This window comes from Rattus norvegicus, chromosome 15 (genome assembly GCF_036323735.1).
Source record: "Rattus norvegicus strain BN/NHsdMcwi chromosome 15, GRCr8, whole genome shotgun sequence".
Classification (NCBI taxonomy): Eukaryota; Metazoa; Chordata; class Mammalia; order Rodentia; family Muridae; genus Rattus; species Rattus norvegicus.
In genome coordinates this window covers 68586062-68611948 of record NC_086033.1, presented here as the reverse complement: position 1 = coordinate 68611948, position 25887 = coordinate 68586062, and the positions used below count along the sequence as shown (strand labels likewise).

Below are 25887 nucleotides of genomic sequence, written 5' to 3'. Positions count from 1 at the left end.
TTTGTTCATTTTTAAGTCAACTTGCTGCACACACTGCCGTTATGAAAGAGTTCTCCCAGAATTCCACTGTTAAAAATATCTTCTTAGGAGTATATTCTTGTTTAGTAATTTCTAAGTATTCAAATATTGCAAAGAATGAAAACAATGGTGTGTCTGTTCTATGGGTTTTATCTGTGGATTTTAAGATAAATTTCTCTCTCTCTCTCTCTCTCTGTGTATGTGTGTGTATACATGTGCATGTGTATGTATTTACATGCATAAGCTTCATAAGAAAAGGATGACAAATTATGACTTTAACTTTGTGTGTGTGTGAGTGTGTGTGTGTGTGTGTGTGTGTGTGTGTGTGTGAGAGAGAGAGAGAGAGAGAGAGAGAGAGAGAGAGAGAGAGAGAGAGAGAGAGAGAGAGATTGGTATCTTACTACAAAAGAAACACTTTTGAAGTTGGTCTCACTCAGACTGGAATTTTGTCCTTTCCAAGTTTTCAAAGTGACTTGTTCCCAAGGCTTCAGTGTCTGCTTGCAAAGATTTATTGTAGCTCTTGTCTGTTTAAGTTGTGAAAACAGACTTTCCTGCAAAAGGAAGTCAAAGATGATGCTCGGGTATGCACACCAAGAGTAATCTGTGTGAAGTGAAAAAACCCAGGGAGAGGAAGTAATTCTTATTTTTAGGCTTTCCTTTCTGGATGTTTGTGTGACTGCTGCTCCTGGGAACTGTGCTGCCTCTCATACTTCCGAGGCCTGGCCCGTCTATGTTTCCCCTCCAACTAGAAAGGAAAACAACCTTTAATTTAAGTTTGATTTTCTCTGCTAACCAGGCAGTACAGGTAATGTTTTCCAACTTCACGAGACATTAGGTGAAACCTTCCTTAATGAAGTTACTGGAATCTTCAAGCTATGCCACTGTCCAGTTTCAAATTAGGCAATAGAATGGAATAAAAGAGGATATGGAGAATTCTGAAACAGGATATTCTCAGGGAAATGATTTCAGTCATTCACGAACCTGAAGTTTGCATGAAACTCTTGTTCCCATGAGTTTCTAACAGAGGGGCTTGGGGCAGTGCAGCCTGACAATCTCTAATATGAATAATGAATGGATTTGATTGGACTCCAAACATTTGCTCTTTTAACTTTGGAATCTTGGTTTAGAGTGCCAATGCCCTCACAGCTTCTAAAACAGGCAGTGGATGCACTGGAGGTGGACGTCACCACACCACCTGCTGGGACACCTGCAAGTGGCAGAACCTTCTGCTCCCCCTGCTTCACATTTTCTGCCTTCCCATAAACTCTTCTTTAAAATCAGTATTCTGTCCTTTATTTATGAGTGATTTGAGTATGAGTACAACTCTTCTAACTGCACGTATGTATGGGTACCACCTGAGTGCCTAGTGCCTCAGAGGTCAGAAGAAGGTTATTGATTTGAAGAACTGTGAGCCACCATGTGGGCACTGGGAATTGAACCTGGGGCCTCTGCAGCAGCAACAAGTACTCTCCATGGCTGAGCCACATGTTCAACCTCCCAAAAATGTTTTAAGTTCTATTACTTTAAAATGTTATGCAAATCTATATTAAATAGACACTGTTCATAATAGAATATGTGTATATAAGTATATATATACTTATATATATATGAACACCCAACGTAGCAGAGGATGGCCTGAATTCTCCATCCTCATCCTCCTCTATCTCCTAACATAGGCTTTTAGACTAGCTGAGACTAGCTGTTAGTTCAGCTTGGAATTTTTTTCCAGTCATACAATGTGTGTGTGTGTGTGTGTGTGTGTGTGTGTGTGTGTGTGTGTGTGTGTGTGTGTGTGTATGTGTGTGTGAAAGACAGAGAGAGAGAGAGAGAGAGAGAGAGAGAGAGACTAAGATTTGAATTCAATTCATGATGTTATGAAAGTAAGATTCTCCATTCAAAATTCACCTGTACTTTGTAACCTTTGAATCATTGATATAGTTGAGCTACAACATTAAAACAGTGTACAAAATTATGCAGTTCGATTTCTCCTGTGACAAAACTCTAGGGAACATGTTTATATTTGTTAATTTAGTATCCACGGCCCTCAAGAAACAAAGGCAAAAGGACTCAATTACAGGTAATTGATCTCACTTGCCCTGAAACAAGGGTCAGAGTCCTTCTGGATCCTCTTCTTCACTCTTGAATGGATTAAGTATGCATGAGTTGATAAAATTAGGAGGGATGAAAGCACCTGCAATTTTGATCCATCTCTGCACTGAGCAAAGCTTGTTTCAAACTTTTCTGTAAATGCATTTACTTTTCTGAATTGTAATTGCCAATGTTTATGTAAATTTTGCCTAAACCTTAATTTCTCTTCTGAATACTTTCCACATCTGGTCTTTGCCCTTCCTTTTATTATTTTACCTCACAAAGCTTAACCTTAGCCCAGACAATATTCTCCCCCAAAATTGCTACACTGAAGGAGACTGATTATCATTGCATAAATATTATCTCCAAATAAGATTTTTTGACTGCCCACCCGTGGAAGGCACTGAACTAGACCTTGCAATAAATGCTACTGAATAACTTCCACCTCTGCTCATAAGATTTGTGATGCTCAAAAGGAAAGCCCAAATTACCTCATATCCTAGCACCTGCTATGCTCTGACTATAGATGTCTTTTTTCTATGTTGCAATTTGGAAACTCTTATTATGAAGTGGTCAATTGTTACACAAACTTTTTAGGTCCTCATAAGCTCTCTCTTATTAGTTTCTCATTCAGATAGGCTCGGGAATCACGCCATTCATAAGGATGTCTGCAGACCTAGTCTTTGGTCATTAAAGAAAACATGGCTTTTCTTCCATAAATAAGAAGGTAGGTGCATTGATTAACGTTGCCTTCCTTTCATGGAGAGATTCTCATTACCCTTCTACTTGGTAATGTTTTAGACACTTTTAGTTTTTAAAATTGCTATTCTTAATGAGCACATGATTACATTTTATTTTAATTATAATGGACTTATTTGTATTTTATGTGTGTCTGCATGTGTGTACTTCACTACATGTATGCCCACTGCCTCATGATGCCAGAGCAGGTGTTAGATCTCCTAGATCTTGAGCTGCAGTTGTTATGAGCTGCCATGTGGATATGGAGAGAGGAACCCAAGTCCTCTGCAATATCAGAAAATCCTCTTTCCTGACGATCCATCTCTTCAGCTTCTAGATTTAAATATTAATGGACTACTAATTTTATTAGTACTAATTACATTCATGATGTTGAACAGGATATTTCTAAAACTCCTGACTTTCCTCTCTACTCATCCCAGAAACCACTGTGTGAAACACATCATTATGATCTATCTTCAGGATGAAGTTCACTTAATGTCCATCAGTGAATTGCATACATGGACAGTGAGGCACTAAGCCTGGTGTTCCCCAGATAGAAGCCGACATCTGCTTGCCTGGGAACTGCTTAGGTTACCTTCAGGTTGACATGTTACAATCTGTTTCTTAACTAATCCCACTCATAGTTTAGAATGGGGAGGGGACCTTGAGGTCCAGGAAGACTAGGGATTTAAGACTACACTAGACAAATGGGAAGAATCTACCTCTCAGAAGAACTCAGACAACCAGGAATTCAGGGGGCAGGAGCATGTTATTAGGTATAAACTGTTTTCTGCCTTAGTCTGAGCTGATGCTCTCGCTCTTCGTAAATCTGTCTTGTTGCTATCGAGTTTTTCAGAATTTTTATTATGAAGAGAGGATCAGTATTTCTCATAACCATTCTCAGCTTTTCTAATTCAACCTTTATGGTAGCTCTTATATGCAAGCAAGATCGTGGTAATTTTTTTTAATGCCTGGCTTATTTCACTTAGTATAATTCCCTTCTGCGTTGGTCATGCCCGCTTTCAGGCTCAAAAGTATTCTGTTGTGTTTATAGGACCCATTTTTTAATTCCCTCCACTGAGAATAGATACTTATGTTGTTTTAAAGTTAGCTAAATGTATAGATTTTAAAAAGGAAAACCATAAAAGATGATGTAATTATTACCTTTTGAGATTAGCATCAATTCGAGCATTCATAGATTGGTTCAGATGTGAGTACTTTGGACATATAAACACAGGACAAATATCTTTGAAGAAATGCTTGGTTTCATTTTCTTCTGCTGCTTTTGGCCATGGGTGGCATTGACCAGACTGGGATTCAGATCATGGATTTGCTTTATTGTATATTTAGCAATTTAACATTTCTGACCCTCAAGTTTCTAACCTGTAAAATTGGAGCAATTTTGTATGCAGCCAGTCATTACCAGTATGATGGATGATTTAATGCAAAGTGCATATTCCTAGTTATAGCCAGTGTCAGATATATGGCAACTATTACTGTAGCTCTTAGCTGGCTTTGAAAATGTGTTTAAAAAAACCATATCAGTCCTTAAAATTATACTTAATCTTTAAATATTGTTAAACTTATTATGATTAAGTTGAAATCCCTCCTGCCTTTCTCTTGTCATTCCTATAGGCTTACACTGCAATTATGAACCAATTAATTTGAGGAAAAATGTAAAATATACAATCATAAACGAGGTTTTAAGAAGCCTACATATCAGGACGCAAGTATTCCAATGACCTCTTGAACATGCCCCATAGGGAAACTCTAGATTATACCAACATCAAGGTCACTTTGGACAATCATTTCTGAACTTCCTTTAAAAATACTTTCAAAGTCAGTATGAAAGTCACCACAAAAGCTGATGACCAGACATTTGTCCTTCATTGTATTGAAAGAAGAAGTGACATCTAACTAATTATTCTTCATTGAAACTTACCATGAGTTACTTTGAGATCCGGCCCTTTCTTTTTATTTCTTTCTCTCTGTCATTCCATTCCTCTTTCCTTTAGTCTGACTCAAGTATGTATTAAACATCTGCGTATGCCTGGTCAAGATAATGGCATGCACACGGGCAATGTACCTCATTGGTTTACTCCATGTTTCTGCCTTCTCATAGAGAGAATACAGGAACCGAACTGCAGGCCATCTTCTCAAGTTGAGCTCTGTGTGCTCACGGACAGCTTGATATGATGGGACACTTTATCCTGGAACACTGAAGGGAAGGTGGTTCTGGTCACAGGCTAGACTTCTCATGTTTCTTGTCCCTGGGACAGTCACTGCCTGTTGTCCAAACCCATCCGCGTTTCATCTTCCTGTCATTGAACATGCCCATGCTCTTGTAGGCATTTGCTCATTTGCGTCTTTGTTTATTTTTGCCGTGGCTGGCAAGCTGCAGTTGATTTCTGCTGGTGACATCTATAGTAATCTTCTGTTTCAACTTTGATATGCTGACAGGGTTGTGTTAACAGAAGTGTTTGTGTAATTATTTGAATGCTTTATTGGATTCTCGTATTCACTGCTCGTGCAATAGAAGTTGGGTAATAGGAAAAGGGAAATGCTGATATAAATAATAAGAAATGAATGTCTTAGATGAATATAATTGAGATAAAGAAGGAAATTTGGCATTTAAGTAATGAAGAATAATTAGATTCAATGGAATAGAGCCTATTGACTGAATAATTATGAGAAAAGGGAAAATCAAAGAATTTATATTATGCATTGAAAGTATAGAACATAAAGCTTCTGTTTCTAAGGAAAAGGGAATATGATGGATTTTATAAAGACAAGAATGAGATTAACCTTTTAGGGGTTTGATAAATATACGCATTTAAGTCAGTTAACAATTTCCTTCCTTCTTTTCTTTTTTAAAATGTGCATATGTGAACCACACATATGCATTTGGGGGCCCCTGGAGGCCAGAAGATAACATTAAACTTCCTGTCAGGGTTTCAGTTACAGACATTTGTAAGACATTCAATATAAGTGTTTGAAACTCAATGCTGGTCCTCTGTGAGAGAAAGTAGCACTCTTATCCACTGAGAAATGTGGAGACCTCTAGATGCTTCATGTTCTTTTTTTTCTTTTTTCTTTTCTCTCTCTCTTTTTTTTATTAACTTGAGTATTTCTTATTTACATTTCGAGTGTTATTCCCTTTCCCGGTTTACGGGCCAACATCCCCCTAACCCCTCCCCCTCCCCTTCTTTATGGGTGTTCCCCTTCTCATCCTCCCCTCATTGCCGCCCTCCCCCCAACAATCACATTCACTGGGGGTTCAGTCTTAGCAGGACCCAGGGCTTCCCCTTCCACTGGTGCTCTTACTAGGATATTCATTGCTACCTATGAGGTCAGAGTCCAGGGTCAGTCCATGTATAGTCTTTAGGTAGTGGCTTAGTCCCTGGAAGCTCTGGTTGCTTGGCATTGTTGTTCATAAGGGGTCTTGAGCTCCTTCAACCTCTTCCAGTTCTTTCTCTGATTCCTTCAACGGGGGTCCCGTTCTCAGTTCAGTGGTTTGCTGCTGGCATTCGCCTCTGTATTTGCTGTATTCTGGCTGTGTCTCTCAGGAGAGATCTACATCCGGCTCCTGTCGGTCTGCACTTCTTTGCTTCATCCATCTTGTCTAATTGGGTGGCTGTATATGTATGGGCCACATGTGGGGCAGGCTCTGAATGGGTGTTCCTTCTGTGTCTGTTTTAATCTTTGCCTCTCTATTCCCTGCCAAGGGTATTCTTGTTCCCCTTTTAAAGAAGGAGTGAAGCATTCACATTTTGATCATCCGTCTTGAGTTTCCTTTGTTCTAGGCATCTAGGGTAATTCAAGCATTTGGGCTAATAGCCACTTATCAATGAGTGCATACCATGTATGTCTTTCTGTGATTGGGTTAGCTCACTCAGGATGATATTTTCCAGTTCCAACCATTTGCCTACGAATTTCATAAACTCGTTGTTTTTGATAGCTGAGTAATATTCCATTGTGTAGATGTACCACATTTTCTGTATCCATTCCTCTGTTGAAGGGCATCTGGGTTCTTTCCAGCTTCTGGCTATTATAAATAAGGCTGCGATGAACATAGTGGAGCACGTGTCTTTTTTATATGATGGGGCATCTTTTGGGTAAATGCCCAAGAGAAGTATAGCTGGATCCTTAGACAGTTCAATGTCCAATTTTCTGAGGAACCTCCAGACTGATTTCCAGAATGGTTTTACCAGTCTGCAATCCCACCAACAATGGAGGAGTGTTCCTCTTTCTCCGCATCCTCGCCAGCATTTGCTGTCACCTGAGTTTTTGATCTTAGCCATTCTCACTGGTGTGAGGTGAAATCTCAGGGTTGTTTTGATTTGCATTTCCCTTATGACTAAGGATGTTGAACATTTCTTTAGGTGTTTCTCAGCCATTCGGCATTCCTCAGCTGTGAATTCTTTGTTTAGCTCTGAACCCCATTTTTTAATAGGGTTATTTGTCTCCCTGCGGTCTAACTTCTTGAGTTCTTTGTATATTTTGGATATAAGGCCTCTATCTGTTGTAGGATTGGTAAAGATCTTTTCTGTTCTTGCCTTTACTTTATTGTAAGGACAGACTGGACTACACCCTGCAACTGAGGACTAAAAGATACCCTTTACCCCTAAATTGCCTTTTAACAAATGACTGTTGGCATAGCAACAAAACTAAATTAAGACAATGGCATGGCAGCTGACCTGCAATTCCAGCATTGAAGGGCAAAAGACTGGAAATTCCCAGTGCAAGCTGGCCAATAAAATCAGTCTTATTGGTGCACTCTGGGTTTGAGTGAACCTGCCTCTAAAACAATCCTACGGTCAATAATACAGGGAAGATTATTGAGCATCTGCATACTCCAGTACACACACAAACATGCATAGGCACACACACAGGGAAGGGGGGGATGAAAGGAGGGAGAGAGAGAGAGGGAGGGAGGGAGGGAGAGAGAGAGAGAGAGAGAGAGAGAGAGAGAGAGAGAGAGAGAGAGAGAGAGAGAGACAGAGAGAGAGAGCGCGCGCGAGCGAAACCTCCATGGATTTGTCTGTCTCTGCTTCTTTTTTTTTTCTTATTTACATGAGTTCTTGGGAATCAAACTTAGCTTACCATGTCAGAAAGAGAGGTAGTTGTTTCCTGCCTGAACTATATCCCCAGACTAAGTACATATTCTTAAAAGACACAATTCACCGGAAACTGCTATTCCCAACATCATAACTTGATTTAATCTCTAGCCTTCATAGTCATACTATAGTAATAAAATTATTACATTAAATACATAGGAAGGACAAAAGATTAGATTGGAAAATTATGTAGATAATTAATATCAGAAGTAATAATTGATATGTGCCTAGATTTGGACAATGTTTTGTCAATCCTGGATATATCATGAAGAACTGTTGAAAGCAAGCTTTGAATGTAAATAACCTTGGGATTAGGAATTCAGAGAAATTGCCTTATTTTCTGTTTCTAATTTTAAATATATCCACTTGCTAGTGTTATCTTTGAGTTGGATTGGACAAAAGTTTCATCTGTCATACAGGAGTTTTGAGAAAAAAAATCCTCGAGGAAAATGAGTATAACTATTTATTTGTAAAATTTTTATCTACAAGAGGCAGAAAAATGAACCATTATGAAAGAAATCGATCTCCGAGGTGTAGCAGTAGAGAATAAAGCAACAGGGAAACTGGGGAAATACCCCCAGTGCTATTGTTGGCCATGCATACAGTGATGGAGACGAGAGCCTTTCCACTATTCTAAGATCACATTTTTGTCATTTCGTCCCATTATTATGAAATAAATGAAGTACGGTTTCAATGGATCTTGTTCATATAATAGAGAAAAAGAAGTGAACGAGGACAAGAGCAAGGCACATGGAAATATCTGGAAGCTCTGAGGGCCAGGGGAACTTAGTTAAAATCATTGGATTTTTATGAGGCAATATGAATGCAAAGTGTGTTTTGCAGCTAGATATTCTTATGTCATGAATGCATCTTTGAATAAGGTTTCTGAATCACTTACGTTTGTACCGTAAGTGAGACAATTTAGGTAATTGTCATAATTGTGGCCATGTTCTGGATTGCTTTTCAATTCCCACTTCCAATTGTCTGCTCTTTCCGTGAGACACAAGAGATGCGAAACTGGGGAAATATGATTTTTTTTATAGTTAGCTGCCCCTATTAATGAGATTAATCTACATTAGTCAGAAATTAAATATTAAATTAATCTATATTAGAGAGAAATTGCATACTCACTTTGAAGCCCCCTAGTGTGATGTTTCCAAAGCAGTGTTGCAATTTATGTAAATCACATACTCTCAGAGTTTGTAGGACTTAATTTAATACTCTACACTCAGAAAAAGTTTTCTAAAATTATCACAGAAAGGCAAAAATCTAAACTACTTAGAATTTTAGAAAGTCTGAAGAGGTAATGTTTCTTGGCATATGCACATATATATGTGTTAAATATATATTCTAATTTTCTCCTTATGCTACAGAATGGTTTTTTTCCCCTATGGTCAATGACTGCCATTATCTACTGGCACATTAGGTGCTATCCTAGCTGGGGACAGCAACTCTTTCCACACTTTGTAGTATGCACACAGGTGACTACCAGACAGTGTCGCTTCCTGGGATGCAATGGCTAGCCTACAGGAATTTGGATTCTTGACCTGGAGTCTGAAACTTATTAGTGTAAAATAACTGGACCCTCCTATTCTTGAGATTTAGAATTGTGAAGCTGGGATAATATGATGATTGGACACATCTCTTGAAACTGTTGGAGAACTAAATTGAGTTTTAATTACAAAAAAGTAAGACACAGCTTAGCGTAGGCTAGGTCCTCAGCAAAAGTAGTCCTCTATCGCTTCAATCTAAGGAGCTCCTTAGGGAAATGTGGGGATGAGTGGCCCATTTGCTTTGTAACTTTGAACTGCTGTTCCTCAGATCCTGTTTTCAGTTTTGCTCTTTCTGGTTATCTGACTGTAGAGAATGTCATAAGGACCAAGAAGTACTGACAAATGTTTGAAGATGTCCTTCATCATATACTCATTAATCCAAAACCCCTTTGAAAGTGTTGGCTATCCTGGTTAATTTGAGTACATCCAAGAACAAGAACCCAGAGACTTCATTGAAAAATTTCCTGGCTGTGAGGTATTTTTCTTTCTGTTTAATGTAATTCACTGCCTGGGAAAACTGGAATGCATTTTTTTTCAAACTCTATCGTTCATTGTCAAGATGGCTGCACCCGGCTTCTTTTTCAAGCCTTTTTTTTACACATCACTCTGAGCCTCAGAGTGTAGGAGCTTTCCTGCTTGGGCCAGTGGTGCCGGAAGTGCAGCTGTTGAAAAATCACTCTTCTTGTTTTACATGATATGTCTGTTAATGCAATCCGATATAGCATTTGCCTTTCGGTGACAGTGTTACACCGCTGAATCATATTCAATCTTGCATCCATTATTTCTTCCCTAGTGAATCGCAGAACATTTGTCTTTATTAGCTCTCACAGTATTGATTTCTGCCCTTTCCTTCTATTGATATCAAACCACATTGTAATCATATCTACCAGACTTAAGTTTTGTATTTTAACGTAAAAAAAAAAATCCAAGTGGGAATTTTAAAAAGTGCTTTAAGAAAGAGCCGTTGGGTTCTACCATACTGTGAGGGTACTGGGTACTAAGAATCTCTAATGGGAGTAGGGAGGGCTCCATAAAGGATTGACATTAATTTTCTTTTGCCTTGAGAATGGGTTCATAAATTTGAATTACCAATAGTAATTGGTTAAGGCTAATTTGCCATGAAAACTAAGTGAAAATTTCATGCTTATGAGGTCTACAGAATGGGCCGCACTGTGCTGATCATGGGCCATCATTTATAAAACGTCTGTTATGATGAGTGCTCCGTCCACAGTGATCTTGAATATGATAATTTTCTTCTTATGATGATTTAAAAACAAACCCCCAGGGGCAATCTGGATATTTCTTTTCAGTCAGTCAAATGTTACAACTATTTACCAGTTATAGAATAGGAAATTTTCAAAATATAAACAAGATAAACATTCTCCAGACTTTAAATCATTTCTCCTTATGTGTTTAAAATGATTTCTTAACTAGTTTTAAAGAAATGGTTGAATCTAAGTTGAATATTTGAAACTCTCAAAACTTTAGCTTTTAAGGGAAATGTATTTCAGAATTATTCTAACTTTAAATAACTGTTAGCTCTTAACTACCAGTTAGCACTCTACATTTCAGAGAAACAGAACATTAGAAAGTTTCATGACAGAATTATTACAAAGAGTGATTAATTTCATCATCGCTTCGGCAGCACATATATGGAAATTGGAATGATACGGAGAAGATTAGCATGGCCCCTTTGTAAATTCATGAAGCATTCCATAATTTTTGAAATATAAATAAATAAATATTAATAATGAAAAAAGAAAAACTATTATGCCCACGCATATGTGATTGTGTCACTGAGTGCAAAGACTAGAGGGGCTCTTTTTTGTTGTACATGAAAGTTTCAATGTAGCACTATGCAAATCTATATAGAATGGATGTGAATAAACTCATTGATTATAGGGGATTTTTCACTTCACTCAGGTCACTAAGATTAATGGCAAACAAAGAGATGTGCATGTAATGTTCACTGAACATTTAAAGGTAAACTTTTCAAAATGCCTTAAGGTTTAAACCATTTTGTTAAGGTGAAACTGATATTCAGTTCTAAGGGGACATACTATAGGAGGTATTTTCTATGAGGATGTTTCTGGGAAAAATTGATATTTAAGCCTGTGTACTTGAATTAGTCTTTGTGCCCCCCCAGAATGCAAGTGGGATCCTTCAATAAATTAAAGGCCTCACTAAAGCTAAAGTCTAAGTCTAGCAGAAGTCTGAGTCTTCTCAGTCTTGCCTGTTGGCCTTGAGCTGTGACACCAGCTTATTCATGATCTCCGTCATCTGTTAGTTTACCCTGCAGACAGTATACTTGCCAGTCTAACTATGTTTTGAGCTACTTCATTAAAATAAGTATATATTTCTCTATAAAAAACATATGACTTTGCTTTCTTTATGCTCATTTATTTGCGGTCTTAGACTGTGGGGCTTTTTTTTTTTTTTGTCATGGTAACTATAGACAATTCATTATTCCTTCTAAGGCAAAAGATAAAAAATGACAAACATTTATTTTTAAACTACCAAGCACATCATTCTTGCTGCTTCTAATCATAACTACTTGTTGAAAGTGACTGTACGATCTGGAATCACCTAAAACGAATATTGGTTCTCCTATCTGTTCCAGCTGTGAAGATTGTTCAAATAGAGAAAAAGCCTAATTTAATTTAGTTCTCCAGTTTTGATATTAAAACTCAGAGAACTTGACAGTAGTCCCTGGTGGACTCGGTTCCATCAAGAGACGCTACACTCATGGCTCCCTGTGAAAACGTGACCCTGTCTCCTAGGACTTCTGAGACATAGCGAGAAACAGGATGTGAAGTCTCTGTGTCTTCGGAGTATAATTTACTGTGCAACTTAAACTCTGGACCTGTTTAATGGTCCCCACAGCAGAGTTTCTAGGCCAACAACTAAATCAGCCGCAGTGCTCTGCAAGCCTTATGATTTACAAAATTTAATAAGCTGGGGTCTCATGACATTTTCCCCTGCCCCCAAGATTCAACTTTTAAAATCGCTGCCAAGGAGGTTGTCAAAGGAGCACGTACCCTTTGGCATAATGAGACTTACTTAATTTTTTTAACCACACAAAAGCATATAAATATACCACTTCTATTATTAATTCATTAACAGTGAATAATTTCTAGAGCATTCCTCTTGCTGAGATGAGAATACATGAGTAATGTTTCTTCATGGTTTTATGGAAGTGATATTTTGGGGTAGTTTTTTTTTTTAAGAGCCTACCAAATTGAGTTACATAGGAAGGTCAGATGATTTGACAGTTTCTCAATTGTGTGCTGACATGTCACGCCAAGGTTTGCCTTAAGTCAAAGCCCTTTGTCACTACTTGGAAGTTTATTTTGCTCATTGAGGTAATGTACAGCATTTTGTGCTGGACTCCTTGGCTTTTTTTTTCTCTTTCCAAGTCTCAGCTTGGTCACTTTGCCTAAGAGGATGCTCAGCTTTATCAGTCTGAATTGTGACATTATATGGCTCTTCAGGTAAAACTTATTTTCAAATGGGGAAAACAAAGTGACATTGTGGAGATTTGATTATGTATACTGTCTCATCATTAATTCCCTGGTGGCCACTGTACTCTGGCTTGCCCATTATGTCATATGGCTAAGCAAGAGGCCTTCCACAAACACAGGATGACCTCCCTCCCTGCTTGACAACCTCTTAAGAACAAATGCACTCGATTTTCCATATTTAATATAAAGTAAAATGACACCATTCATCAACCGTGAAGTAGAAGGAACTCAGAGGTCACAGTACTGAAGGATGCTGTTCCAGTTAAGATTGTGTACAAAAATATAACGCTTCTTCCATTGTTTAATGCTTATTCACCCTTCCTCCTCAGGATAAATTTCCTTGTACTAAAATAGACACATACTGCAAATCTTGAAGCCAGTGTCTTCTGCGTCCTGTTTCCTGTCTCCTATTGTTTGTATATCCTTCATTTCTCCCAATCAACGTCCTGTTTTTTCCACTACATAATTCGAGTTCATGTAGATTGATTCTCCAGTCTTGTTTTTTCTTTCCAACCCAGCCTTAGAGGAATAGTGTATTTATTACAAATGTATGCATTTCACACTCTTTAGGAAGATTGGCTTATGTATAATGATAAATGTTAGAAAAGCAGCTATATTCTATTATCATAACCTGCCTGCTCCGTTTTCTTTCCACTGCCAGGAGTTTTCATGGGTGCATGGCAAAACAAATTGCAATCACCTGAGTATATTCCACTCTGTTTCTGTCATGCTGAATGATGAATGTATTTATTCTTCAGCATGGATTTAATACATCTATACCTCCATATATATAGAACAATGGGTGCACCCAGGCCTCGTCTGTATGCATGGGCAGATGATAAGAAAAAGCTAAAGGGAACAGCTTGAAAATACTTTATGGGATCAATGTAAAAATGTTTTATGCTCATATTTGAACATCTAAGGCCTGGGGTAAGACAGCTCTTAAGGTCAGGCAGAGAGGGAGATTTTCCTCTCCTAAGCATCTATCAACAGTCCTTGGAAGAACAGTCAGTGCGAGCATAATTTAATATGCCTGCTCCCTGAAAAGAATGCCTTTTTTGACATCATGTCACAACGTGTGCTTCAAGTGAAGATTTTCAGGTGGTCTGTTTTTCTGCATTGATTTCCTTTTATCATTTTAGTCACAGCTTCAATATTCTTTGTTTTTTTTATGTGTGTTCTAGAAACCAACAAAAAGTTTGTGCTTAACTTCTGCAGTCATCTGGCATTCTTCTTCCACCCTGGTAACATCGTGCAGCTGCTAACCTGAAGATGGCAGACAGCCTTGCTCCAGGATCTGCTGACTTCCCAGTCACTCCTGGCTAAACTATGGTCACTTGTGGCTAGACTGAGGCAGGGACCCCTGGGGATGAAGCCCCAGGTTTGACAGGCACAGCTGAGGAAGGCCAGGCATATCAGAGAGTGTCTCTTGCCAGCAGGGGCTGCTGCAGAGCAGGCACAGGCAGGTTGTTATTTCTGAGTAGAACCTGGAAGAATGTCAGCTGTGCTGAGGCAAGAAATGTAGGAAATGGGAAATGACTGGAGATAATGAAATGAATACATCTGAAATCAGTCAGGAAAATACAACACGCTATAAAGAAGTCTTGTTATTATATGTTGAGATGTGAATACAGATTGTGTATGTGTGTGTGTATGTGTGTGTGTGTATGTGTGTGTGTGTGTGTGTGTGTGAGAGAGAGAGAGAGAGAGAGACAGACAGACAGAGACAGAGAGACAAAGAGAGAGAGAGAGGATGTAATACCAGAGAAGTATGTGAAAAATGTGCTGTAAAACATTGAGGGCCACAAATACTTTTGGAAAATCTAAGAGCTGTTAAAAGCATAGAAAAATGGTCACCCTTATCCTTTCCTCTTTTTTCTGCAGATAACCCATGTAAGTTGAAGACATTTTTTCTATTTATCATTTTAAAGAGAATTTATGTAAACATTTGCATGCTTTGTTCATAGTTTATTGTTTAAAGAAAATGTTTCTGTGAATTGTGATGCTTTAAAGCTCAATGGCAAGTAAGCAAGGGTGGGACCCAAGTTCACGTTTACTGGAAAGAGGTATATGGAGTGTATGGACTCATGCTGGCATATCCCTTTGGACGTTCCAGGAACTCCACTTTCTTAGGGTAAGGAATTTCCTCAGCTGTGAGTGTAATGATGTATTCATTCTCTTTAATCCCAGAATTCCAGAGAAAAATTAAAGTGGAGGAAAAAACCTAGGAAGGGGTTCTCCATTAATCACACGTTATACAGTTCTGAGAACTGATCTCTACATGAAAATTAATGTTTAAAAATTGCATTTATTTGTGTGTGTGTGTGTGTGTGCTCATGCATGTGTGTATATGTGGACCATAGTATATGTGTAGAGAACAGAGAACGCCTTGGGATAGTTGGTTTTCTCCTTCTATCATGTATGGATTGAACTAATATTGTTAGACTTGGTGGCAAACAACTTCACAGGCTGAGACATTTCAGCCCTGTATTTGAATTATACATGCAACCCAAGTGAGCCTTTATTTAAATAGAACAAGTCAAAGTAAATTTTTTTATAATAAAGTAAGCAAAGAAAAAAAAATGAAGAATCCTGAACACCTGTTGGTAGAATGCCACAGAGGAAAAGAGGCTCTAATAGAAATGCACTTGCTCTACCCAGCAGTTCAGGAATATCAGCTGAAATGTCATGCTAAATGAAGGGAAAGGAATGGAAACGCTGTTGAGTTTAGCTTTATATAAATATTGCAAGCACTTATGTATGCATTGGATTCTCTGATATCTAATTTAAACCATTATTGATTAGAATTCTTTCAAAATGACATTCAGTACCTTGAAAGTAGTCTGGAAAAGTCTTTATGAAATGATACGTTATCATTCCTCCCAGGTTTGAACAGGGATTAGTGGAAAAAAACTGGCTGAAAGCTAATGCATGAGTGAATCAGGTTATAAAATTGATAGCATCTATGAAAGTCTTCAAGAATTCAGTTCACTTTGACAGAAACATATTTAGCAGCTACTAGGTGTCAGATACTCTATTAGGAATTAAGAATTATTACAAGAACAAGACAATGTTACTTTCCTAAATGAAGTTAGAGGCTCAGGCAGAAGATCAGTGGATTTCAAAAATGGGAACAGTATGGTAAAACATATTCCCAACGTACTATGTTCTTTTGGGAGTACCGTGGGGAGTGTTGAGTTACACACAATGGGAATCAGGAAGGCTTTCTGAAGGACACCATACTTTAGTTGATTTTCAGGAAGTAATAGCAATTAACTGAAGAAATAGGACTTGGAATTATCTGCAAGGGGTTATTTTGAGTAGCCTCCCACTTTCATCCTAGAATCCATTTCATATATAAGACTATTTTTTTTAGAAGCTTTGATTTTAATCCCTCTAAGGGCAGCCTGACTCTTCAAAGGGAAGAGTTTAGTCATTCAAAAAAATATAGTCAAGAAATTCTACTGCTAAGGAAATGAGAGGGTGGACCACTTATTCACTAACAAGCCACTAATGGAATCATTTATATGCCAGACACACCTCTGGGTTCTGGGGTTAGAGCTGTGGCTACAGACTTCCCCTGCTTTCAGTCTGATGACACTTATACCAAATCTACCCATCAATCTATAGCTGTTTTGCTTTATAACCATTTTATAGGACTGTTGATATGATACAGTAGGTGAAGCCACTTGCTGCAAATGACAGGAGTTCAACTTCTGGGGCTGACCCATCTGATAGAAGGAGAGAACCAACTCCACATGCTGTCCTCTGAACTTCACATAAACAATTCAAATCTAAGAATATCTGTATACAAATCAAAGTAATAACTTAAAAATTCCACGTGTGGTTTTCTTTACACAGTGTTTTGTAATGTTAGAATACCAGAGTTTGGGTAATGGTGAAGGAAAAATATTTATTTATTTATTTATTTTTACAATTCTGGAGATGGGAAAGACTATCATGACTGGGCATGTATGTCTCAAGGAAATTTTTTACAAGTGTATTTTAAGATAACAATGCTTGAATGAAGAAGAGAAGCACATGAATGGAAAGGGGCGGGGATTGGAACAATCTGTGTAGTTTATGTTGAAAAATCCAAGAGACAATGTATGAGTAAAGAAAGACAATGGGTCATATATCCTAGGTACCAGAAGCTGTTTGAGACAGACACAGATACTTACATCCAACCATTGGACTGAAGTCAGAGATGCCTATGGTTAAATTAGGGGAAGGATTGAAGGAGGTGGGAAGGAAAGCACCCTCTCAGAGGCAAGCAGGAGGATTGGGATGAGAAGCTGTGGGAGGGGGCCCAGGAGGGGGCAACAGCTGGAATGTAAATAAATTAAATATTTTTCTTTTAAAGAAAGAATGGAGAGGATGGCAAGTTACTGAGAAAGGGATCATAGAGGAAAATCAGAGGTTGAGGTGAGAACCTGAGTTCATTTGGGAGCATTATGAAGACAAAGAAAATATATTAAAGTAGGAAGCTGGGTTTATAGTCTCGAGTTCAGGTGAGAGGATTAGAGTGAATGTATACACTAGAATTCATTATTCTATAGACGAAAATCATTACTTGAAGGAAAAAAAATCAACTGAGAAAATGACTAGGAAATGACGTTTAAATTAGGTAACTGGTAGTCGCGTAAGGCAGGCTGGATGAGGAAGAGTCTGGAGAAACAACTCTACAGAGGCTTGTTACTGAGGCAAGAGGAGTCTCTAAAGTGAAGCACGATCACCCCTAAAAGTAATTCTTAATAGTTCATTGAGGTGAAAACAGAAAATATTAATTGACTCTGGGCTAAGGGAACAATGGGAACTGAGAAGCACTTTAGTAATGTGGTGAGTGGAGGACACTTTGGAGAGGGTCAGAGAGGCTGATGGCAAGATAGACAAAATGAGACTGAACCTCTTTACTGAAAAATACAGTTTTGAAGGGAAGCTGAGGGGATATGATGAACAGTACTAGAAAGCTTCTAAACGTGAAGGATAACCTTGGGTGCTTCTGAAGATTAAAAGGATCCATTTGAGAAGGGAGAGATGAAGATATATGAAAGACAGAAGGTAAAAACAACAGCGTAGAGGGAAAGGAGGGGCCTTAGATGGTGAAGAGGGATGGAATACAATGTGTTTGCGAAGGGATTAATGTACAATAGAAAACGGTGGGATGAGGGCAGTAAAAAAGAACACTTTCCTGAGTAGTATCTCATTTTTCCTTCAGGCGGTGTCATGGAGGCTGCTCTGTAAAATTAAGATGGACGTTGTTGACAGTATAAACGGGTGTCTATGTGATTCAAACCTTAGTCTTACCTTTCTGTTTGCCTTGCTTTGTTCTCTTTGTTCTATCTTCTAAGAAGTTCTCACTTGAGTCCAAACTCAGCCTTGAAACAAATCAGGATGAACTTGGGGTTGCCAAATGATCAGGAGACCCATTAATACATGAACTTTCACTCTGAGCAAAGTATTCATTCAATAGAAAGCAAAAATAAATGAGTAATCCGCACTCTATTAGGAAGAATTCTGCTAGACTCTGGTATAGCGTATGAACCTGAAGCCCAAGATCCTGCTCTCCTCAATTCTGTCATCAAAATAAAAAGAAAATTTGAATTTTAGATCAGTTCTCATTCCAGCTGGATCTATCTATCTATTTATCTATCTATCTATCTATCTATCTATCTATCTATCTATCTATCATCTATTTATCATCTATCTATCTATCATCTATCTATCTATCTATCTATCTATCTATCATCTATCTATCTATCTATCTATCATCTATCTATCATCTATCTATCTATCATCTATCTATCTATCATCTATCTATCTATCTATCATCTATCTATATCTATCATCTATCTATCATCTATCTATCATCTATCTATCATCTATCTGTGTGTCTATCTATCTATCTATCTATCTATCTATCTATCATCTATCTGTGTATCTATCTATCTATCTATCTATCTATCTATCTATCTATCTATCTATTTATCTATCTGGGCTAAATGATACAGTGCATGTGTTCTTGATGTCTTAGACAAGCTAGCCCAGCTTTATTATGGAGGCAAAGACCTACCTGGCTTACCCGATTAGTCATAAAGAACCCAGATCATCTGTTCCAAGACATATAGCAGATGGATCAGAAGGTAGAGCATACTCAATGATGCTGGACAGGCCTTCGTAAGATCTAACTATTGTATAGTAACCTACACTGTATCTTCCTATGCATACAGTCTGCTTCTATCAGTTGTACAGAGAAAGTATGGTAGACTTTACTGGGCTTGCCATGTACTTTTTCAGAGTTAAGTCATTATGTTTTCTTACATAGTGGTAGCCCAATACTCCAACGTCAATCTTTGTTACTTTTAATTGTTAGGTTCAGTTCTGTTTTATTTCGTTTTTTTGAGGCACTGAATTCTCTTAGTTCCATGTCAGTTTAAATGCTGCCCAGGCTCATTTATAGCCCTCTTCTCCTGCTCTAATAATTCCCTGGGGATGTGTTTACTCTTTGCTCTCAGTCTGTATGGCTTTTCTTCTGGGAACAGCTCTTATACGCTATCATTTCCGTGCAGAAAATGCCACAAGTAATTCTTTTTATTCTGATATTTATTCTCAATATGAACACAATATGCTTATTATTATTATTGCTACAATTTTGTGTATGCACATTCATATATAAGCTAGTTTGTGTATGAGGGTGTTCACGTGTACAAGAGTGCCATACATGTAAATATGTGAATGTATGTGAAGGATATAGGACAACCTTAGGTATCATTCCTATGTAATATATCTACTAATTTCATTTTTGGGTGACAGGGTCTTTCTCTAGCTTAGAATCCACTTAGTAGAAAAGGATTAATAGTCAGGAAAGTTTCAATTTTCTACCTACTTCTACCTTCCAAGCAATGGAATTATTCCATTTTGTTTGTTTGGTTGGTTGGTTGCCTTGCTTTGGTTTTTGTTTGTTTGTTTGTTTGTTTACTGTTTTTAACTTTGCTTCTGCAGAACCAAATTCATCAGGCCATACTTGCAAGCTGACTAAGCTATGAGCTCTGTCTGCAGATTTAAATTATTTGTTGAGTTTCTCAAGTGCTTTGTTATTGCCTCAAATTCAAAAAGGTCTCATTGGAACCAGTCACCCACTGAAGTCAGTTTCTCTTGAAATCCAGATGACTTAATAATCACTGGGATCACAGCAGTGCTTCCCTGCCTGTCTTGTCATCAGACACATTCTCGCTTGCAGTGCTGGGCTTAGTACTGCAAGTTTCAGTTCAGATGGTTTTGTGATGAGAGAAATTGGAAACACTTCCTAGAGAGCTCTCACTGTGGATGGTCTGAGGTCTCTTACATGTCTAAAGTCCTGTAAGTTAATACTATATACTTTCTTCTCTCAGATGGGAAGATGCTTAACAGCAGTATGATTCTGTGAAAACCATGTGTTGCAAAGAGAGTTCTAACGTGACAAATGAATATGCAAATACAAGGATCATCTTCTTACAGTAATGAGTAAGTGAAGTTAGATGTGTGAGACACTATTTAGTGGCACACATAAAGCAGAGGCTTCAACTCTGACTTTCTGCCACATTCTCCACACCAGTGACAAATTGATTTCTAAAAGTGTCACTTGTCTTTTGTCACTCTTGCTCACAACCTCAGTGGCTTCCTCTCACCTTCAGGAAGAATATTCAGAACCCAACTCTCGAGCCAAATGCTTCTTCAACAGCACTCCGTGCTGCTTTAAAACTTTAAATTTCTAATTCAGCACCCGAGTAATTTGAAGTAGAAACAATGTTTTCTAAATGCGTGGATATCAATTGTTTTGGGATTTAGGTCACGTCTCTCTATCGAACAGTATTAAAAAGGTCATTCTTCCTGGCAGTCTACAATGCACACATTTGACCCTTTGTAGCTGAAAACTGCACATTTAAAATGAAAATAGATTTTAAATGGGGGAAAATAGAAAGCAATTTTACTGTACAAGATACGGAGTGCTTTATCTGCATATGTTTCTCTACCCCAGTAACTTCTGGGAATAGCCACTTGAGCAATTCAGCCAGGTCTACCTTGGCTCTGAAAGGTATTCCCAGTAAGCTGGAAATGATTGATTTCAGATCAGTCTTTGAGCTGATAGCAGGAAGGTAGAGAGAGCGTGAAAATTTTGGATGCCTGGCTGGAGTCAGAGGTACTAGCAAAAATAACTCACATGTCTTACAAGCTTGGCTATATCACGTTGGGCTCTCTCAATTCATGCGGGACTTTTGAATATTGTCAGGTGCAGTTTCATTATGCCTTTTCAGTTCCCCTTAATGATCTGGGTTGGAGAGTTTTATTCAATCAGTAATTATCTGGGGGTGAAGAGTAAACTGCCTTTTCCTAGAACTCTCTGAACTTCACCTCCCTTCTAGACAGACGTGAAGTTCCTTTAGGAGGAAGCATTGGTATGCAGTTATTTAAATATTTCTGTTCATGTCTAGCTAAGTTTTTGTGTATATTTTGTTTTGAGGTGTGGGTCTGTCGTAGTTTATCTGAGTATATTTGACCAACACGAAGTATTTTTCCTCATTATTATCAGTATTGCTACAGTATCAATAACCAGAATGTACAGTGTATGCCTATAAACATTCTGAAAGAGTATGATTGGAAGTAGAAGAAAAATTCTGTTTTGGGCATGGGCCTTTTCGCTGTCAGGATCAATATTAATGTTCTCAAGAGTCACCTCTACAGAAAAGATGAAGAAGATACTAGAGAAAGACAGCCGAGGCAGGACACCCTTTTCTTCCAGTCACTGCACATTTCTGCAAAAATAAAAAGTATTTATTTAAAGAAGAAGTTCCCTATCATGCGTTTTTTGATGTTAAAATGAGCAATAACCAAATTTTGAGAGGCAGATGAGACTACTCTGCATCTCGCTGATCACCTGGTGTGCAAAATGGTGTACCACATAGGGTAAGAACTCTGGATCCCTTTTACCATCCTGGATCCTGCTTGGATCCCACTTACATGGATCTGCGTAAACAGTCAGGCGCCCGAGTTAAACTGTTCATCTCTAGGAGTGTTTCTTTTCAAATTTACTTTGGTAAAAGGGGGATTAGTAGGCTCCGCTTACTTTTCAAGTTAGTTACCTGCTTGCTATTGTGTTCTCACTAGTCAGTCTTTCACTTGTGGGCCTGGCTGAAAGTGGAGTTGTTTCTGTAAGATTTTATTTGACAATCTGTAGCGAAAGCAGGCTGTGAAACCTGGCCTGCCACTTATAAATTGTGCTGATCAGAGCAAGGGATTTAATTTCCCGGAGCTTCAATTTCCCAACCTAAAATAATGATGCAGAAATCGCCATCATGTGGAGTTATTGAAGGAACCGGGCAAGATACTCTTGAGATAATACTGACATCTATCTGCTCCCTAAAGCTCCTGGTGATGCGAGGTACTGCGAACATGTTTTGATGATTTCTTATCTTTATGTGTCTCAGTCAATATCAAATGACTTTCTCTTCCTGCACAACTCATGCTGCTGAAGGAGGAGCGAAGGAAGCAGGAGATACCGGAGAATATTGAAAATGTCTCCTAATTCCCTGCGGCCTGCTTTGATCTCTCTCTGTCTCTCTCTTGAGGGCTTTCTCACTCTCATCCTGCAAGGCAGCAAATAGATGTGATTTTCAAGATACAGAGTTTCTCTTTGCTTTATAACATTTCCTGTCACCTCTTTCTTCACCAGAAAGGACATTGCAATGCCTTCAATGGATGGCATGACAGGAAGTGGCCAGTGGGAAAGGATCTCTAGGCTGCAGCTCTCACAGAAAGGGCCCTCCTTTTCTAGGTCCTTCTTCTTCAAGAAAGACCGACAATTTGGTTTGGTTTGTCTACTACAAATATTATATTGTTTACTTTAAAGTGAACATGCTTTGTAGTTTTTGGGTCTTTTGTTTGTATTTGGATAGACTTAATACAGATTCCTTGAAAAAATGAGAAATGAGAGAAGCAAATAATAAAACTAGCATAACCATATATAAAACCATAATCTGGAGACACTCTCAAGGTAGTTTATAAAAATGATTTACTGACATGTACTCACAAACACACCGTTTTACCCAATATATTCACAGTTTTTCTATGCAACAAATTTTTACACTTTGTTAAGTAAGTTGTGGATTTCTGACAAATGTACATATTTTTACTTTTGGTAGTTTAGGTAGCATTGAACTTGCCATGTAGCCCAGGATAGTCTCGAACTCATAGTCTTTCTGATTCTGCTTCACAGTATTAGGGTTATAACACAGCAACTTGGTTCTGGGTTAAATATACTTGATATTTGGTTCAACCTGTCCTTCACATTGCGATCCACCTGCCTCAGCCTTCTGAGTCTTGGGATTACAGATGTATACCTCCATGTCTATCCTGATGTAATATCAATACATCATTTTAACATGCTTTCTATAAAGATAGACACCACATCGCAAGGGACCGTGTAAAAGTCACACGAAGACATTTTGATTTAATGAATGAATTATTCAACTAAAGAATGTGGTATGATCATACTTGAATATTTGTCAGGGCTCAGAAAAATGTCTGGTCTTCTTTTCTTTTCTTTCCTTTCCTTTTCTTTTCCCTTCCTTCCTTCCTTCTTTCCTTTCTTTCTTTTTTAGGAAAGGATTAAAGGATTGATTACAGGTTTTAAACAGCTTAAGGAGGTTTGAGAAGGGCAGGAATCTGGCTGCAAGCTGACTCTCAGACAATAATTATGCAAGTCACACTGTTATGGTGGCTGGCCAAGGTACTGCTACAGTTATAGTCTCCACCTTCTACTCAAGAGCCACAGTGCCTTGTCCAAACTCAAGAAACTACTGGATCTGGAGCTGCCTTGCTAACATGACTTTGGCTTTGGTTCTGAGAAGTTAGAGACCAGCTGAACCTCAGAGTAAGGCTTGCCAATCCTGTCTGTACATAACAATCACCTAGAGTGCTTTATACAAGCACAAAAACTTGTTCAGCACCCCAGAGATTTTATTTAATTGATCTGGAGTAGGGCCCACTCCTAGTATTGAAAGTGAGTCACAAAACCTCTGGGTGTTGCTAGGTTAGGGCTGAGAATAATTGTAGAGGGACCTCCATGAGAGACACACTGTGGAGATAATCAAATTGTTAGTCTTACAGCGCTTTCAGGGGCCTCAGTGCACGCTCTTTTTGTCCTCTAACTCAGAACATGGTTCTGCTTGGGAATAGTGTATGAAAAATATTGTGAAGCATGGTCCTTAAAGTTGTCAGCCTCTAATCATTGAGACAGTGCAGTGTGGAAAGGCATTTATAAGATAACTGGCAATCAAGTATGGATGTTCAGAAGAGGTACTAATGACGATGAAGTAGGGCACCAGGAATAAAAAAAAAAAAAAAACAGATTTAGTCCCTGGAGCTCTGGGGGATCTGGTTGGCTGATATTGTCGTTCTTCCTACAGGGTTAGAAACTCCTTTAGCTCCTTCAGTCCTTTCCCTAACTCCTCTGTTGGGGTCCCTGTGCTTATGCCAATGGTTAGCTGCAACCATTCGCATCGGTATACCACCAATATGGAGGGACCCATGGCCCCAGCTGCATATGTAGCAGAGGATGACCTTATCTGGCATCAATGAGAGGAGAGGCCCTTGGTTCTGTGAAGAGCAGATGTCCCAGTGTAAGGGAATGCCAAGGCAGTGAGGTGGGAGTGGGTGGGGGAGCACCCTCATAGAAGTGGGGTAAGGGGGGAATGGGACAGGGAGTTTGCAAAGGGGAAACCAGGAAAGACAATAACATTTGACATGTATATAAACAAAATATCCAAGAAAAATAAAAAGAAAAAAATATGGAGTAACCTATTTGGCTGGGGGGAGGGGGGACGGCCGTGTTGTTAAGGTGGACTTGGCATTTCAGATGTAGATACATGACTAAAGGAAATGGAAAAACAAAATAGCTTGGAGAATGTCTTAGGGTTTCCACTGCTGTGATAGAATAGCATAATTAAAAGCAACTTGAGGTGGCAAGGGAAGTCAGGGTAGGAACTCAGAATGAGAAGCTGGTGCAGAGGGCATGGAGAAATGCTGTTTACTTGTTGATATCCCTGGACTGCTCATCTTGCATCCCTATAGCACCTAAGACTGACAACCCCAGGGCTGGCACATTACACAGTGGTCTTGGACTTCCCATACCAATCATCAATCCAGAAAACACACCATATGCTTGCCTACAGATGATTCTGGCAGTTGCATTTTCTCAATTGAGGTTCCCTCTTTCCAAATAACACTATTGTGTATAAAGTTGACATAAAACTCGCCATCCCAGATATGGTCTGAGATACTAGTTAAGAGTTTAAAGGAAGATGAGAAACTTAAATTTAACTGTATTTAATAGATAGTTCAGTAGCCAAATTCCTAATTGAGTGCAGTCATACATATACACAATCTATGGTAAAGATAATTAGAAACATCAATATGTAAAGAAGATGAATGAAATGCAACCCTCAACACAGATATAAGAAAGTGAGTAACATATGATCTCAAATTCAGCTAAAAGTAGTCACTTCTCCAAAAGAGATATACAAATAGGTAATAAACACTTGCAAGATGCTTACACAATATGAGTCACGAGGGAACTGCAAATGCAAACTACAATGAGATACCACTTCCCTCCTACATGAGTGACCATAATATGTGAACCACAAATATTGTCAAGATTTAGAGAGAGGAGAACCTCCATTCATAGCTATGTAGTCACTTTTGAAAATTGTTTGACAATTCTTCTAAGATACAAACATAGAAAAGCCACTTAACCCAGCAATTCCATTTGTAAATACGTATCCAAGAAAAATCAAAATATATACATCTCATACACAA

General features: G+C 38.4%; 1 pseudogene; it reads left to right on the top strand.

The window, feature by feature from the left end:
• The first annotated feature begins 11147 nt into the window (after positions 1 to 11147).
• LOC120097194 (U6 spliceosomal RNA) lies at positions 11148 to 11237 on the top strand (annotated as a pseudogene).
• The last annotated feature ends 14650 nt before the right edge of the window (positions 11238 to 25887 follow it).